The sequence below is a fragment of the Equus caballus genome, chromosome 1 (genome assembly GCF_041296265.1).
Source record: "Equus caballus isolate H_3958 breed thoroughbred chromosome 1, TB-T2T, whole genome shotgun sequence".
In the NCBI taxonomy this organism is placed as follows: Eukaryota; Metazoa; Chordata; class Mammalia; order Perissodactyla; family Equidae; genus Equus; species Equus caballus.
In genome coordinates, this window is record NC_091684.1 from 5,210,591 (window position 1) to 5,223,346 (window position 12,756).

Genomic DNA, 12,756 nt, shown 5'->3' on the forward strand with positions numbered 1-12,756 from the left:
TTGTTCCCACACTGGAGGAACAAGGCCAGTTCTGCTTCCCAAAATGTTAGGAAATGGTTCCAACCTCATTGCTCCAAAATATATCCTGGCCCAGAACATGGGCCTGCTGTTTGTTTCCAAAAACCCTCCAGACTGGGGAGGGTCAGCTCTGCCCCACCCCTGCCGAGTGGGGAACCCTCATCCTCGGGCCAGCCCAGCCCTGGGCCTCCCTGCGCGGCCTGCCAGAGCCCCTTGACCCCAGGGCTGCAGAATCACTATAGCCTTTTAAAGACTCTTCCAGTGCCCAACAATAATTTGAAAAAATCCCTCTCTAATTGGCTTTTCATGATTTCCCTGAATTGTGCCCTATTCACAAAGTGCCAGTCCAGGAGATAGATCTGCGCAGCTTTTGCAGTTGCTTTGATCATTATCATAAACTTTGCTGCTTCGGATTTGGCTGCTAACACATGGTAATAATTTATTATCCCCTCCTTTTATATCTTCTTAAACTTGGCTTGGTCTTCCTTCCTCCCCCTTTCCAATTTAAATGAGACCACCAGACCTCACTGAGATTCAGAGGGGAAGGCGGTGTCTTGTATTATACAAAGAGGTTAAATAATAAACCAAAATTTCCCCAAAATAGGAAGGGTCCTGCAAGAGCACAACTGAACTTCACTGGTAGGAAATCCTTCGTGAATGGGGAAAACTCCTTCCCCAGTGAAAGTATTTGTTCCTCCCGGGTGGTTTGAAACCCAGTTCCTCGTCCAGGTGTGTGTACTGGGGTTACTGTTCTCATCAGCGTGGTGGCTGAGGGCAGGAGCCTTCCTCCAGATACCCCTTCAAATATGTCTGGGGGTATGCGCAGTTTTTTTCTTTTAATTTACTTATTTTTTTTGGAGGAAGATTAGCCCTGAGCTAACATCTGCTGCCAATCCTCCTCTTTTTGCTGAGGAAGACTGGCCCTGAGCTAACACCTGTGCCCATCTTCCTCTATTTTATATGTGGGACGCCTACCACAGCATGGCTTTTGCCAAGTGGTGCCATGTCCGCACCCGGGATCCGAACCCGTGTACCCTGGGCCGCTGAGAAGTGGACTGTGAGAACTTAACTGCTGCGCCACGGCGCTGGCCCAGGATATGCACAGTTTTAAAGGGATAGTTGTATAAAATAGAGTTGTCTGAAATTCAGATTAATTTAAGAAACTAGAGAATCCTACTGCTCACTGAAGACATAGTGCTCAGCTTATCCTTTCTTTTAGGTTCAGAAATATATCAGAAAGAGGCTCCACTCCGCCCTGGGCAAGGGCCTCCGCTCTGTGCTTCCAGCTTCTGTGTCTCCGAAATGAGGAGGTGGGGTGGACGATTCGGTTTCTGAATCTCCATGAACTTCTGCAGCCCCCTGTGGGGGAAGTCAGCTCGTTCCTAACCTGTAGTGTAGAACCTGGCAGAGCTCAAGCGAACTTAACTGCTAGCCTGGGCTCAGAAAACCACTAATGCGTCCCCAGGTCCCCAGTGCAGGAAAGTAAACTGGTCCCACCAGGTTTTCAGCCTGGCCTTAGCCAGTGTCTAGTGTGTGATCCTGGCTTCTCCGTGGCCCCCACAAGTTAAATGTCAGCATTTCAGCTTCTGAAGAGGAATCCCGTTTAGGTGACCCATGTCAATTCATGTTCATCATTTCTCTACATTTAATTTCTGTATTGCTTGAGAGACACTTGTGCAAACCTTCAGTTATTCTGTTAAGGAGTGTATTGACTATAGGCAATGGAGGAACGTGCTGGACAGTCTGACCAATGGGAGGGAGTGAGCTGGGCCAGTGCTGAGCTCCTTGAGAAGCATCTGCACACAGGTGGACTCTCTCAGGGAGACCAGTAACCTTTCTCCTTCTGCCATAGGCTCCCTCCTGCCCCTCTGCCTGCTCTACCCATCCTGACCCTCGTGGGATCCCGGGCAGTTCTCCCATTTCCTGGGCTTCTGCTCTGCTGTTGGCTCCACTAGCCCTCCCTGCTTGGCCTGTGCTGCTTCTTGAGTCAGTCCTGCTGATGGGAGATAACTCTGGTGACCCTGAACACTGTCCTGCCTGCCAGGAGGCAGGTGGGGAGGAGTGGCGGTGGATGGACAATATGTGGAAACTGGGACGACTAGCATAGAGAGGGAGGAACGAGGGGCAGCGTGATGGATCTCCACCAGCGCCCTGACCCAGCTCAGGAGGGGACCATCTGTAGTAAAGTCAAGAGGGAGTAACTGGTGGCTTCTGGGAGAATCCTTGAGCAGGAGATGGGGCAAGATATTAACAGGCTGTGGGGAGAGACTTAGGGGTACATCGTCTGGTATGAAGAGACAGGTGACAGACAAAACAATACAAATATCAACACAAATACAAAACAAGTATCTGGAAACCTGGAGCCTTGTTGGGCATGATGTTAAATTTTATGTGTCAACTTGGGCAGGTCATGGTGCCCAGTTGTTTGGTCAAACAGTAGCCCGGGTATTGCTGTGAAGGTATTTTGTAGATAATCAGTTGATTTAAGTAAAGGAGATTATCCTCAAAAATGTGGATGGGGGCAGGCCTTGTGGCACAGTGGTTAAGTTTGCATGTTCTGATTCTGTGGCCTAGGGTTTGCCACTTCAGATCCTGGGTGCAGACCTACTCATCGCTTGGCAGGCCATGCTGTGGCAGGGGTCCCACGCATAGATAGAGGAGGATGGGCACAGACGTTAGCTCAGGGCCAGTCTTCCTCAGAGGAGGACTGATGGTGGATGTTAGCTCAGGGCTAATCTTCCTCAACAACAACAACAACAAAAAGTGGATGGGCCTCATCCAATCCATTGAAAGCATTAAGAGAAAAAACTTGAGGTTTCCCAGAGAAGAAGGCATTCTACCTCAAAACTATGACATAGAAGTCCTGGCTGAGTTTCCAGACTGCCAGGCTGGCCTATGGATATCAGATGTGCCAGCTCCCATAATTGCATGAGCCAATTCTTTAAAATAAATCTCTCTCCACACACACACTCACACACACACAGATTTTCTATTGATTCTGTTTCTCTGGAGAACTCTGACTGCTACACTGGGGATGGGCAGAGGTGCAGGTTGTCACAGTCACATTTGGACTCAACGTGCCAGCCAGGGCCTCTGCCAGGTTGGAGGAGCCTGATCCTTCCTCCTTCGTGATTCTGCTCCCAAAGTGTTCACTCTCACACGAACTCTCAGCAGTGGAGGCCTCAGCTCAGCTTCTCACCGCCCAGCTACCTTCAGAAGTGGTGCTTCCCCCAGATTGACAGACTCCAATTCTTCTCCTGAGGTCTGTCAACCAGGCCCCGAACAGGCAGGGCCTCCTAAGAGAAAAGAACAATTATTCCCGTAGAATATGGAATGTCTTTGAAAACCAACCTCTCTTCTGTGACCCTTGAATATTCTCCACAAGGATAATATTAATAATGGGAAATTCTATGAGAAGAATCTTTAACATAAGACGTTGGCACAGCGACAAAACATAGACACTTCTTTTGAAGAGCTCCGTTTGCCTAACCAAGTCTGTCATGTGGCCTTTCAATAAAAAGGAAGAGTCCCGTACTGTCATGTGGAAGAAATTCAGCACTTTGAGGTTACCAGCTAAGTACCGATCTTCAGAGAGATTCTCGGCTCTTTGCTCTGACAGGCACAAAGGAGGAATTTTGATTCTAGCCATACCACAGTGAAGATACACATGGTAATTGTGGTGTGTAATTACCCTGGGGTTCCCAAGAGAGCCACAAGAGAATCCCGAAAGATCTCAGAAGAATGCCATTCTGACTCGAGCAAAGTGAGGTTGGGCTATTTGTCCATAAATCTTACACAATCTTGAGATAATTTCCCAGTAACAGTGCAATCAGGAGTGTGAGTGAGTGTGTGTGGGTGTGTGGCTTTTGCAGCATACAGGCTATAAAGTTCTTGTTGGCCCATGGAGTCAAAACATCTGCTGAATAGATAATTGACTTGTTGACGGAATCCAACAGCACGAGAGGAGGCTATTGGCCAGCTGTGCCTTAACGAGTTAGTGTATTTTACTCAAGTTGGTAGAGATTATTGTCTGAAACAAGTCAACTATAAGCCCAATGTATTTAAAAATAAAAAAAAAGCTCAGCTCTAGCAGGTGTTTAAATGGCAGAAATTATGAGGTGAGTGATATTTTCTTGAAGATTTGTTTTTGTCGTAACATTTGCCCCCAAGTGCAGAAGACTCATTATAGCTAGCTAAGGATGTAGTCAACATTTCTGACTTTTCAACCACTTGCTTTCTTTTGATTTCATTAGTCTATCTTATCACCCATTTTAGGATGCAATCTTCCTGAAAATACAGGTACAACATCAGGGCACAATAACTATTAGTCAATGGTTTCTCAGGGCTTAGGGAAACTAGGCCTGGATTGGGAGAAGAAAGGGCATTAGACTCATAAAATTTTTGAATAAAACTAATTTCCATACTGTAACTCAACAACCCTAAGCAATGAAAAATGCTCAAGGTAAGACAGAGAAGGTGGATTAGTCAAATAGGATGCCAATCTGGAGGGCGGTTAATATTTTGCACCTCCTGCATTTGAGGGTGAGGTATTGACTCCAGATGGCATTATCCCAGTCTCATCCACATCCCATATCTATAGCCACAAGCGTATCCTTATCTACATCCTCATCCCCATACATACCCTTATACCCATCCCCATCCATGTCTACATCCACAGCCATGTCTATATCCTCATCCTCACTGCCACCCCTGGTTACTTCCCCGTTCACATCCCGATCCCCGTCCACATCCACATCCATAGCCATGTCTCATTCTCATCCTCACCACCATCCTCAAACTCTTCCCCAAGCACATCTCCATCCACATCCATTTCTACATCCACATTCCACCATTTCCTCATCACATCTACAATCGTGTCCCCATCCACATCTACCACATCCATATCCACAGCCTTGTCCAGTCTGTATCCCCATATCTTGATATAGATACAGCCATTGCTATGAGTTCGTCTGGTGGCACACGAACTTTGGGAAGTGGACAGTCAGATTGACAAGCGAGCCTGCAATGTCTTGTCGCCGTGAGGTTTTCTAATTAGCCCCCGAGAGAATCTAGTGGTTCCTTTTTTGTAATTTGACTAGGTCTGCAAGATCAAGAAAGTGTTCATTTTGTCACCACAAATAACTATCTCCACTCTGTCGGTGGCCAATTGGATATCACACCAGTGTCAGACTTGGCAAAGTTGAAATGACTGAAAGCAAATGTGAACTTTCAAAGAATTCCTCTGGCACATCAGTGCTTCCCTCCTGCCCAACCTTTAATTGGTTCTCCTCACTCCATCGACTTTATCATTCCTTGGTTCTAATCCTGATCCTTGGGTAGATCTCTTACTTCTTTAAAGTGACCAGAGTACTTTTGAGAAATACGTTGTCTTTCTTTTTTTTTTTTTTTTTTTTTTAAGATTTTATTTTTTCCTTTTTCTCCCCAAAGCCCCCCGGTACATAGCTATGTATTCCTCGTTGTGGGTTCCTCTAGCTGTGGCATGTGGGACGCTGCCTCAGCGTGGTCTGATGAGCAGTGCCATGTCCGCGAACCAACGAAACACTGGGCCGCCTGCCGCGGAGCGCGCGAACTTAACCACTCGGCCACGGGGCCAGCCCCACGTTGTCTTTCTTTTCCATCTGAAAGAATATTAAACACCACAAGCATCATATTAACAATTGGCTGAAAGTGTTACCTAGTTAGTCTCCAAAAGTTAATGTTTCTCCCTAAACATTGTTTATTGTTAGAACATCAGTGAATCTTTGAAAGACCTCACTCACTCATTTATTACTGGATCTATATGGAATCTACTCAACTAATAGAATTCGGTGTTTTTGTCATCAAAAATAAAATTAATAAAGGGTTTGACATTTTTCCTGTTCCTAATTGTAGCTTTGGTGAATCTTTTTTTTTTGATAAATTAATGATGATTAGTCAACTTAAATCTTTCTGGGGGAGAAGCAATTGTTAATTTAAATGCAGCTTAATTTCTGTCCTTCTAAATAAGTAGACATGGTAAACAAAGCATAAATGATTTGCTATTAACTCTAGTTGGTCCAAGCTTATGTATCTCAGTAGTCAAATCTCGCCAGACATCCATTCATTCTGCTGTTATTATTGGGAATCTACAGTGCAGGGCCTTGTGCTGGTTAATTGAGATCCACACATCTTTCGATGTGCAATAACGATGCATTCTGAAAACTCCGTATGTTACAGATTTTTCCATCAATGGAGGTATGAAAAACAGAAAGAGTATTCCTATCAAAGGAATTATCCCATGTGCCTGAGGTTAGAATTTGTAGTGGGAAAAGATTCAGAATGGTTCTGCCCCTGTGGCTGGCTGGTCACTGCAATCATGCAGCAGGTCCTGCTTCTGAGATCCTAGGTCGCTTTGGGACATCTCAAGAGCACTGCCCTCTTTCTCAAGTCACCTTCAGATGGCCCCGGCCTTGCGGGAGGCTGATGGGAGAGCCGCTTGGCCTCTGTGGTGAGATGCTGGCTGCCCCATGAGGCCACAAGGGAATCTAAGAATCTTGTTCCTGCAAGGGACAAAAGTTTGCTTGTTTACTAGAGACAGATTTGTGTGCATTGAGGTAAATCTTAACCAAGGAATTTCCCTTCTTTTTATTTGTGGGCAGTTGTAGAAAGTGCCAAAGAGCATTACCAAGCTCCAAGACCATTTTGCTCCTAAAAATGCTGTGGCTTATCCATGGGGAAAAGTGCTCATAAGGAGCAATTTGGTAAGAGACTGTCAATTAAAACTCTTCTGGCTCTGTCTTATTTTTCTGCTTCACAGGATATAGTTTTCCCTCGATGTTTCCACAAATATGTAAAAAATGTTGGCAAGAAAAGAAACACTCAAATATTTATCTTGTATTTAACAACATCAAGAGTTGCTTGGGTGTTTTTGTTATTTTAATTTTGAGCCTGTGGTCTGTTATTTCATGTGAATGAGAGATAAAAATCTTTCTGTGGTTTAACTGATAGGATGTTTTAAGACTTAAGAAGTTGAAAGAAAAACAAATAAACTTCGATATGAACGTCGGCTATTCCTGACCCTCTTCTGGTTCCTCTACTCAAAATTCATTTGAAAAATTTTGGAAGTTGTAAGTTCACCGGCACATGGGGCCCCAAATAGCTCTGCTCAGACTGGGAAAACCGAAGCAGACATCTTCTTTGATTTCTTGAGTGCCGTGAAGGTGTTTTATTTTATGTTGACAGGACAGTGTTCATCTTGAGACATCCTCTCGTCATTAGAGAAATATTTTCCTATTTGTATTTCCCATAACTGTATGTTCCTACTGCGCTCTGTAACGTAGTTAGCGGATCGATGCTTATCTGATGCGAGACTCGGGGTATTCGCGAAGCCAGGCATGGAGGAGAGAGTTGGCGATAGAATTTGTCTTCTAAATCAGTTTAGTACATCAGATTCCTTGAAGCTGAAATAATTGCAAAAAAGCATAAGCCAATGTTGAGCAGGAATTGACTTTATTCAGGTGAAAACTTGAGTCCACTTGTGTCCCCTGGCCACCATGGAGAGCGGAAGTTTGACATAGTTTTGGAAGCTTGGCCACCAGAGGAGAATTGCCCCCTGGAGGAGGGGCCAGAATCTCAGGTGAGGAGGCCGGTGTCCAGATTCACGCCCTGGAGGACGGAAGGGCAGAGGCGTCATGCAGCTCCTCTCTCTGACCCCAATCTTCCTGCTCTGGTGGGCCGTCAGCAGTTAGGATTACCTGGAAGGAACGTGGGGCAGAGCTGTCCTTGAGCGATACTTGGTGCTGTGTACCCTTTCCTTCTAACACTGCTGGAATTCACATCCCTCATGCAAGGAGTTTCCTTCCTTCCTCAGGCAAACATTTGCTGAATGCCCCAATGAGTTCAGTTCTCGAAAGCCCTCGTGGGGACCATCCACAGTTGGGGGAAGATGTGTCCTGATGTCAAGGGGTAAGAACGGCCACAGGTTGCTATGGAAAACCAGAACCCAGGAAAGAAGAAAGCTCCTCCCAAGGGTGTGGACAGCTTCCCGGAGGAGGCACCCAGCTGGACCTGGGAAGCAGAGGATTCGAGGTTACCCAGGAAGAGAGCAGTGGGGCTGGCGGCACAAAGCCTTGGGTTCTCACAGAGTGCTTCGCAGGCACATCCAAGAACAAGGATTTGTGGCTGAGAAATGTCCTGAGCTGCCGGCCTTTCAGAGCCCCCATCTCCTACTGACAAGCCTTCTTCAATATAACCTGATGCTGTCAGCATACAGCTTGGTTCGGGTAGTTAAAAGGTTGTTCCGTCTTATTCATAAATTGGAGAGGTAGGTCTCGTTCAAGGTCATGCAATGTGGGGCCCTTCATTTCCCACTCCCCATCCCAGAAGGAGCTGCTCAGCTTCTTGTACCAAGGAGCCTGCTCTAATGTGAAGGGAAGATGTGTTTGAGGCTGTCCACCAGCACTAGCACTGCCCCTGTGAAAACATACACCAGCCCTGCACTCTCTGGGCTCTGCCTCGGAGACAGCGAGGTCTCCCCGATGGCCTTCAGGATGCCCACGATCCTGCCCCTGTGCATGGTGAATTAGTCAGGGTTCTCCAGAGGAGCAGAACCAACAGGATGTACATATATTTAGTAAGACATCTATTTTAGAGGAGTTGGCTCACACAATTAAGGAGGTTGGTAAGTCCAAAATCTGCAGGGTGTGCCAGCAGGCTGGAGGCCCACGAGAACAGATGCAACATTTTAAATCTGAAGGCAGTCTGCTGCAGAATTCCCTCTTGTTCGAGAGAGGTCAGTCTTTTGTTCGAGTCAGAGCTTCAACTGATTTGATGAGGCCCACCCACCTGATTGAGGGCAATCTGCTTTACTCAAAGTCCACAGATTTAAATGGTACTCTCACCCAAAAACACTGGTCACAGAAACACCCAGAATAATGTTTGATCTGTGGTCCAGACAAGTTGGCACATAAAATTAACCATCACGCATGTCCTTCTACGCCCCCTCATTCATGAGGATCCAGCTATAGCAGCCTCCTTGCTTCGAACACCTCCGGGCATACTCTGCCTCAGGATCTTGGCAGTGGCCATAAGCTCTGCCTGGAACATTCTTCCTGCAGATATCCACATGGCCCACCCAATGTCCCCATCAAACCCTTGACCAAACGTCTCTTTCACATGACGCCCACACTGATGGTGAGTTTACAGTGCCGCCCGCCCTGGCGCCCTGCATGGTCCCTCTGGCTTACCTGGCTCCCTTTCTCTATTTTTCCTCAGCACCTACCACCTTCTTCACCATGTGTGGTCCCGCTTGTGTTTGTTGCTACTTTTGTGACTCTCCACCGAGGGAAGCATCTTCATTTTGTTCATAAATGGGCAAGCACCTAGAACAGTGGTGAAATGGTGGGAGCTCAATAAATATTCCCTGAATCAAATGCTCCATTTCCAACATGGCCAAAGGTTCGCTCCCACAAGGGGGAACAGAAGATAAACTTAGAGCAGGAGTGTGGGTGATTCGTTTCCCGTCAAGCTCGGTGGGTGTCCTCATCCACCTGCACGTCTCTCCTAGAGTTTACAGGGGGCCTGGAAATAGAATTTTGGAATTTGCACAAAACTTCAAGTTCAACAGTTTATCTTGCACGGAGAGATGAAGACATGGTAAATTCAAGATATTAAAGGTGGTGCTCAGAATCTTCCAGTCATGCAGTAGAACAGTTGAGAACTGAACTCACGTCTCTTGATTCCCATTCCACAATGCTAAGCACCACATCAGATTTTTGTTTCGTTTTATTTATTTATTTATTTATTTATTTATTTATTTAAGAAGACTGGCCCTGAGCTAACATCCGTGCCCATCTTCCTCCACTTTATATGTGGGACGCCTCCCACAGCATGGCTTGACAAGTGGTGCGTAGGTCCACGCCCAGGATCTGGGCCTGCGCATCCCGGGCTGCCGAAGCCAGTGCGTGAACTTAACCACTACACACCCCGCTGGCCCCTGTTTTGTTTTATTTTTAATCAAAAGCATCCACAGAATCAAATGCCCTCTTGAAGTCTACTTGTTTCCTGCAAAAGGGTCAATATGCAAACACAGTTGTCGTAATTCCACTTGAAAGGTCAGCCCCAGGCGGTCCAGGCCCGGCACAGGGATCCGCAGTCCTCAGCCTGGGAAATCAGAGCACAGCAGCAGCAAATGGCACCCTGACGAGCAGGACAGGGAGAGGTGGCCACAGGACACACGGCCCTGCTGTGTGCGGCTGGGCCCAGCTTCCAGGGGTGTTGTGGACATCCTAAATTGTGAAGGGGAAGACACGTGAGATCACGCTGCAATTAGAAGAACATTTTTTCCCCTGCACAGGGCTCCTCCCTCCCCTCCCCTGCATGTACTCGTGCACACACGCACACACACACACACACACTTCTGAGAGGAGGCTTTGGGCTGAGTGCCTGGGTGCTCTGCTGAAGTGGGTGAGGAGAGAGAGTTTAGCACAAATCCTTCACTGCCCTGGCATTCTGCCAAGGGCTGCTGCAGACTTGTTTTTTTTTTGCAAAGATTCAAGCCCATTCTGCCTGGGTGACCCTAGGATGATCTTATGGCATCAAACACAGGCTGGTGTGCATGTGTGGGCAGACGGCTATTTCACTTGGGGCTAGCTTTGCAGTTAAAGTAAGGTTATCATCTGCTCGTTCCCTTGTGCTTACAGATAGGAGCGGGATGGGGAATGGGGCAGGGAGGGAGTAAGGTCCTTTACTGGACGAATCTGGGTCTCCATTCAAGGGGCCACAGCACGCGAGAGGTGGCACCCAGGAGTTGTCCAGGTCCTGTTTGAACAAGGCATGAATTCTCTCAATGTGCCTTTGGGTGAAGACTCCCCTCCCTGCCAAACACTGATAATAGGACATACTTATATTCTGATCAACCACAGAATTTCGTGTGTTTCTCTGCCTTTCATTCATTCATTTAGTCCACAAATGTTTACCGAGCACATGCAAAAATATCAGCATTGTGCTGGGCGGTGGGGGTTGTCTCTGCCTCCCAGGAGCCTGCAGGCTGGAGGGAGATAGAAGGGACACGAGCAAGACGCGCAGAGCCGTTTCCCAGCGAATGGGGCACCTCTGCCATCAGGTGAGCGCACCTTATGGGTAGACAGCATGACATTAAGCAGCGTAGAATCACATAGTAAGAAAGTTACCTCCGTGTCCACTCTCTGTGAATCCTTCTGGTGATGACAAAGAGAAAAACACTAACTTGCTAACCCCTTTTTTAAAGGAAAAATAAGCCTCACCAGCATTTGGATATATTTTTAATAACATTGCTTCACTTTCATTTGCAGTTATAGTTTTATTTAAAAAGGTGATTTGGATCGCCCATTCATCATAATGGTGTAAAGGGTTTTATTTTCAAAATGAATTTGAGTTAAAAAATGAATCAATTTGGGGCTGGCCCGGTGGCACAGTGGTGAAGTTCCCACGTCCTGCTTCGTTGGCTCGGGGTTCGCCAATTCGGATCCCAGGTGTGGACATGGCACCGCTTGGCAAGCCATGCTGTGGCAGGCATCCCAAGTATAAAGTAGAGGAAGATGGGCACAAATGTTAGCTCAGGGCCAGTCTTCCTCAGCAAAAAGAGGAGGATCGGTGGCAGATGTTAGCTCAGGGCTAAACTTCCTCAAAAAAAAAAAAGGGGATTATCTGGCATGGCCTGACCTAATCAGGTGAGTTCTTTGAAAGAGAGTCTGGGCCTTCCATGAAAGCAGAGACTCAAGGCAGAGACGTTCTCCTGCGGGCTTGAAGAAGGAACTAGACCAGCTGTGAACTGCCTATGGAGAAGAGCTGCCTCCAGGAGCCAAGGGCCTCAGTCCTACAGCCGCAAGCAACTAGATTCTGACAAAAACCCGAATGAGCCGATCAGAGGATCCCGAGCTCCAGGAGGACACAGCCTGGCCGACACCTTCACTGCGGTCTTTTGAACCCTGAGCAGAGACCCGGAGAAGCGATGTTGGGACTCCTGACTCGCTGAAGCTGTGAGATGATAAACGTGTTGACTCAAGCTTTGCAGGATGTTACAATTTGTCATGCAGCGATAGAAAACAAATACACCACCTCTGATGTCACATAGGGTTGTTGGGACAGAAAGCTCCCTGTTATTCCAGAAAGAGCCCAGCTTTGCCGTCACCGCTGGAGGAGGCTCTCACTCTTCTCCAGGAAGATCCTCTGTGTCGATGATCAAGTCCTGGTGGGCACTTTCTGGTGGCTTCCTTTATTTCCCTGCAGGGAAGCAGAGGAGGGCGCGGGGTGACTGACAGGTGAGCTCTGAATTGTGGCGTCCAGGGAAACCCTTTGAAACCGGCCAGTGTATGGAGGTGCCATTCCCCACCTCCATAGGGAGCACGGGGGGATCAGATTTGGAGGGAAAGAAGAGCGAGGCTTTGGTCCACGTTGAGCGGGATGCTGGGGTGAGATGGCAGGTGTTCAGTCGATCATGCTGATTAACAGTGAGGGCTCTGGGATCACAGTGAGGTCTGTGGGCCTAGACTTGACCTTCCTCTGCTTCCTCCCAGCTCGTGTTGGGATTACACAAGCCAACCCGTGTGAAACATCCAGAACCTGCCTGGCATGGGCTAAGTGCTCAAGAGCATTGGCTGCTATCAGATGTCTGCCTAGAGCTCAGGAGAGAGTTTCGGGCCAAAGTATGGACTTGGGAGCCATCAGCAAATATGGCAAATGAAGTCACAGGACAGAGAGGATCACAGAATGTGAATGCCC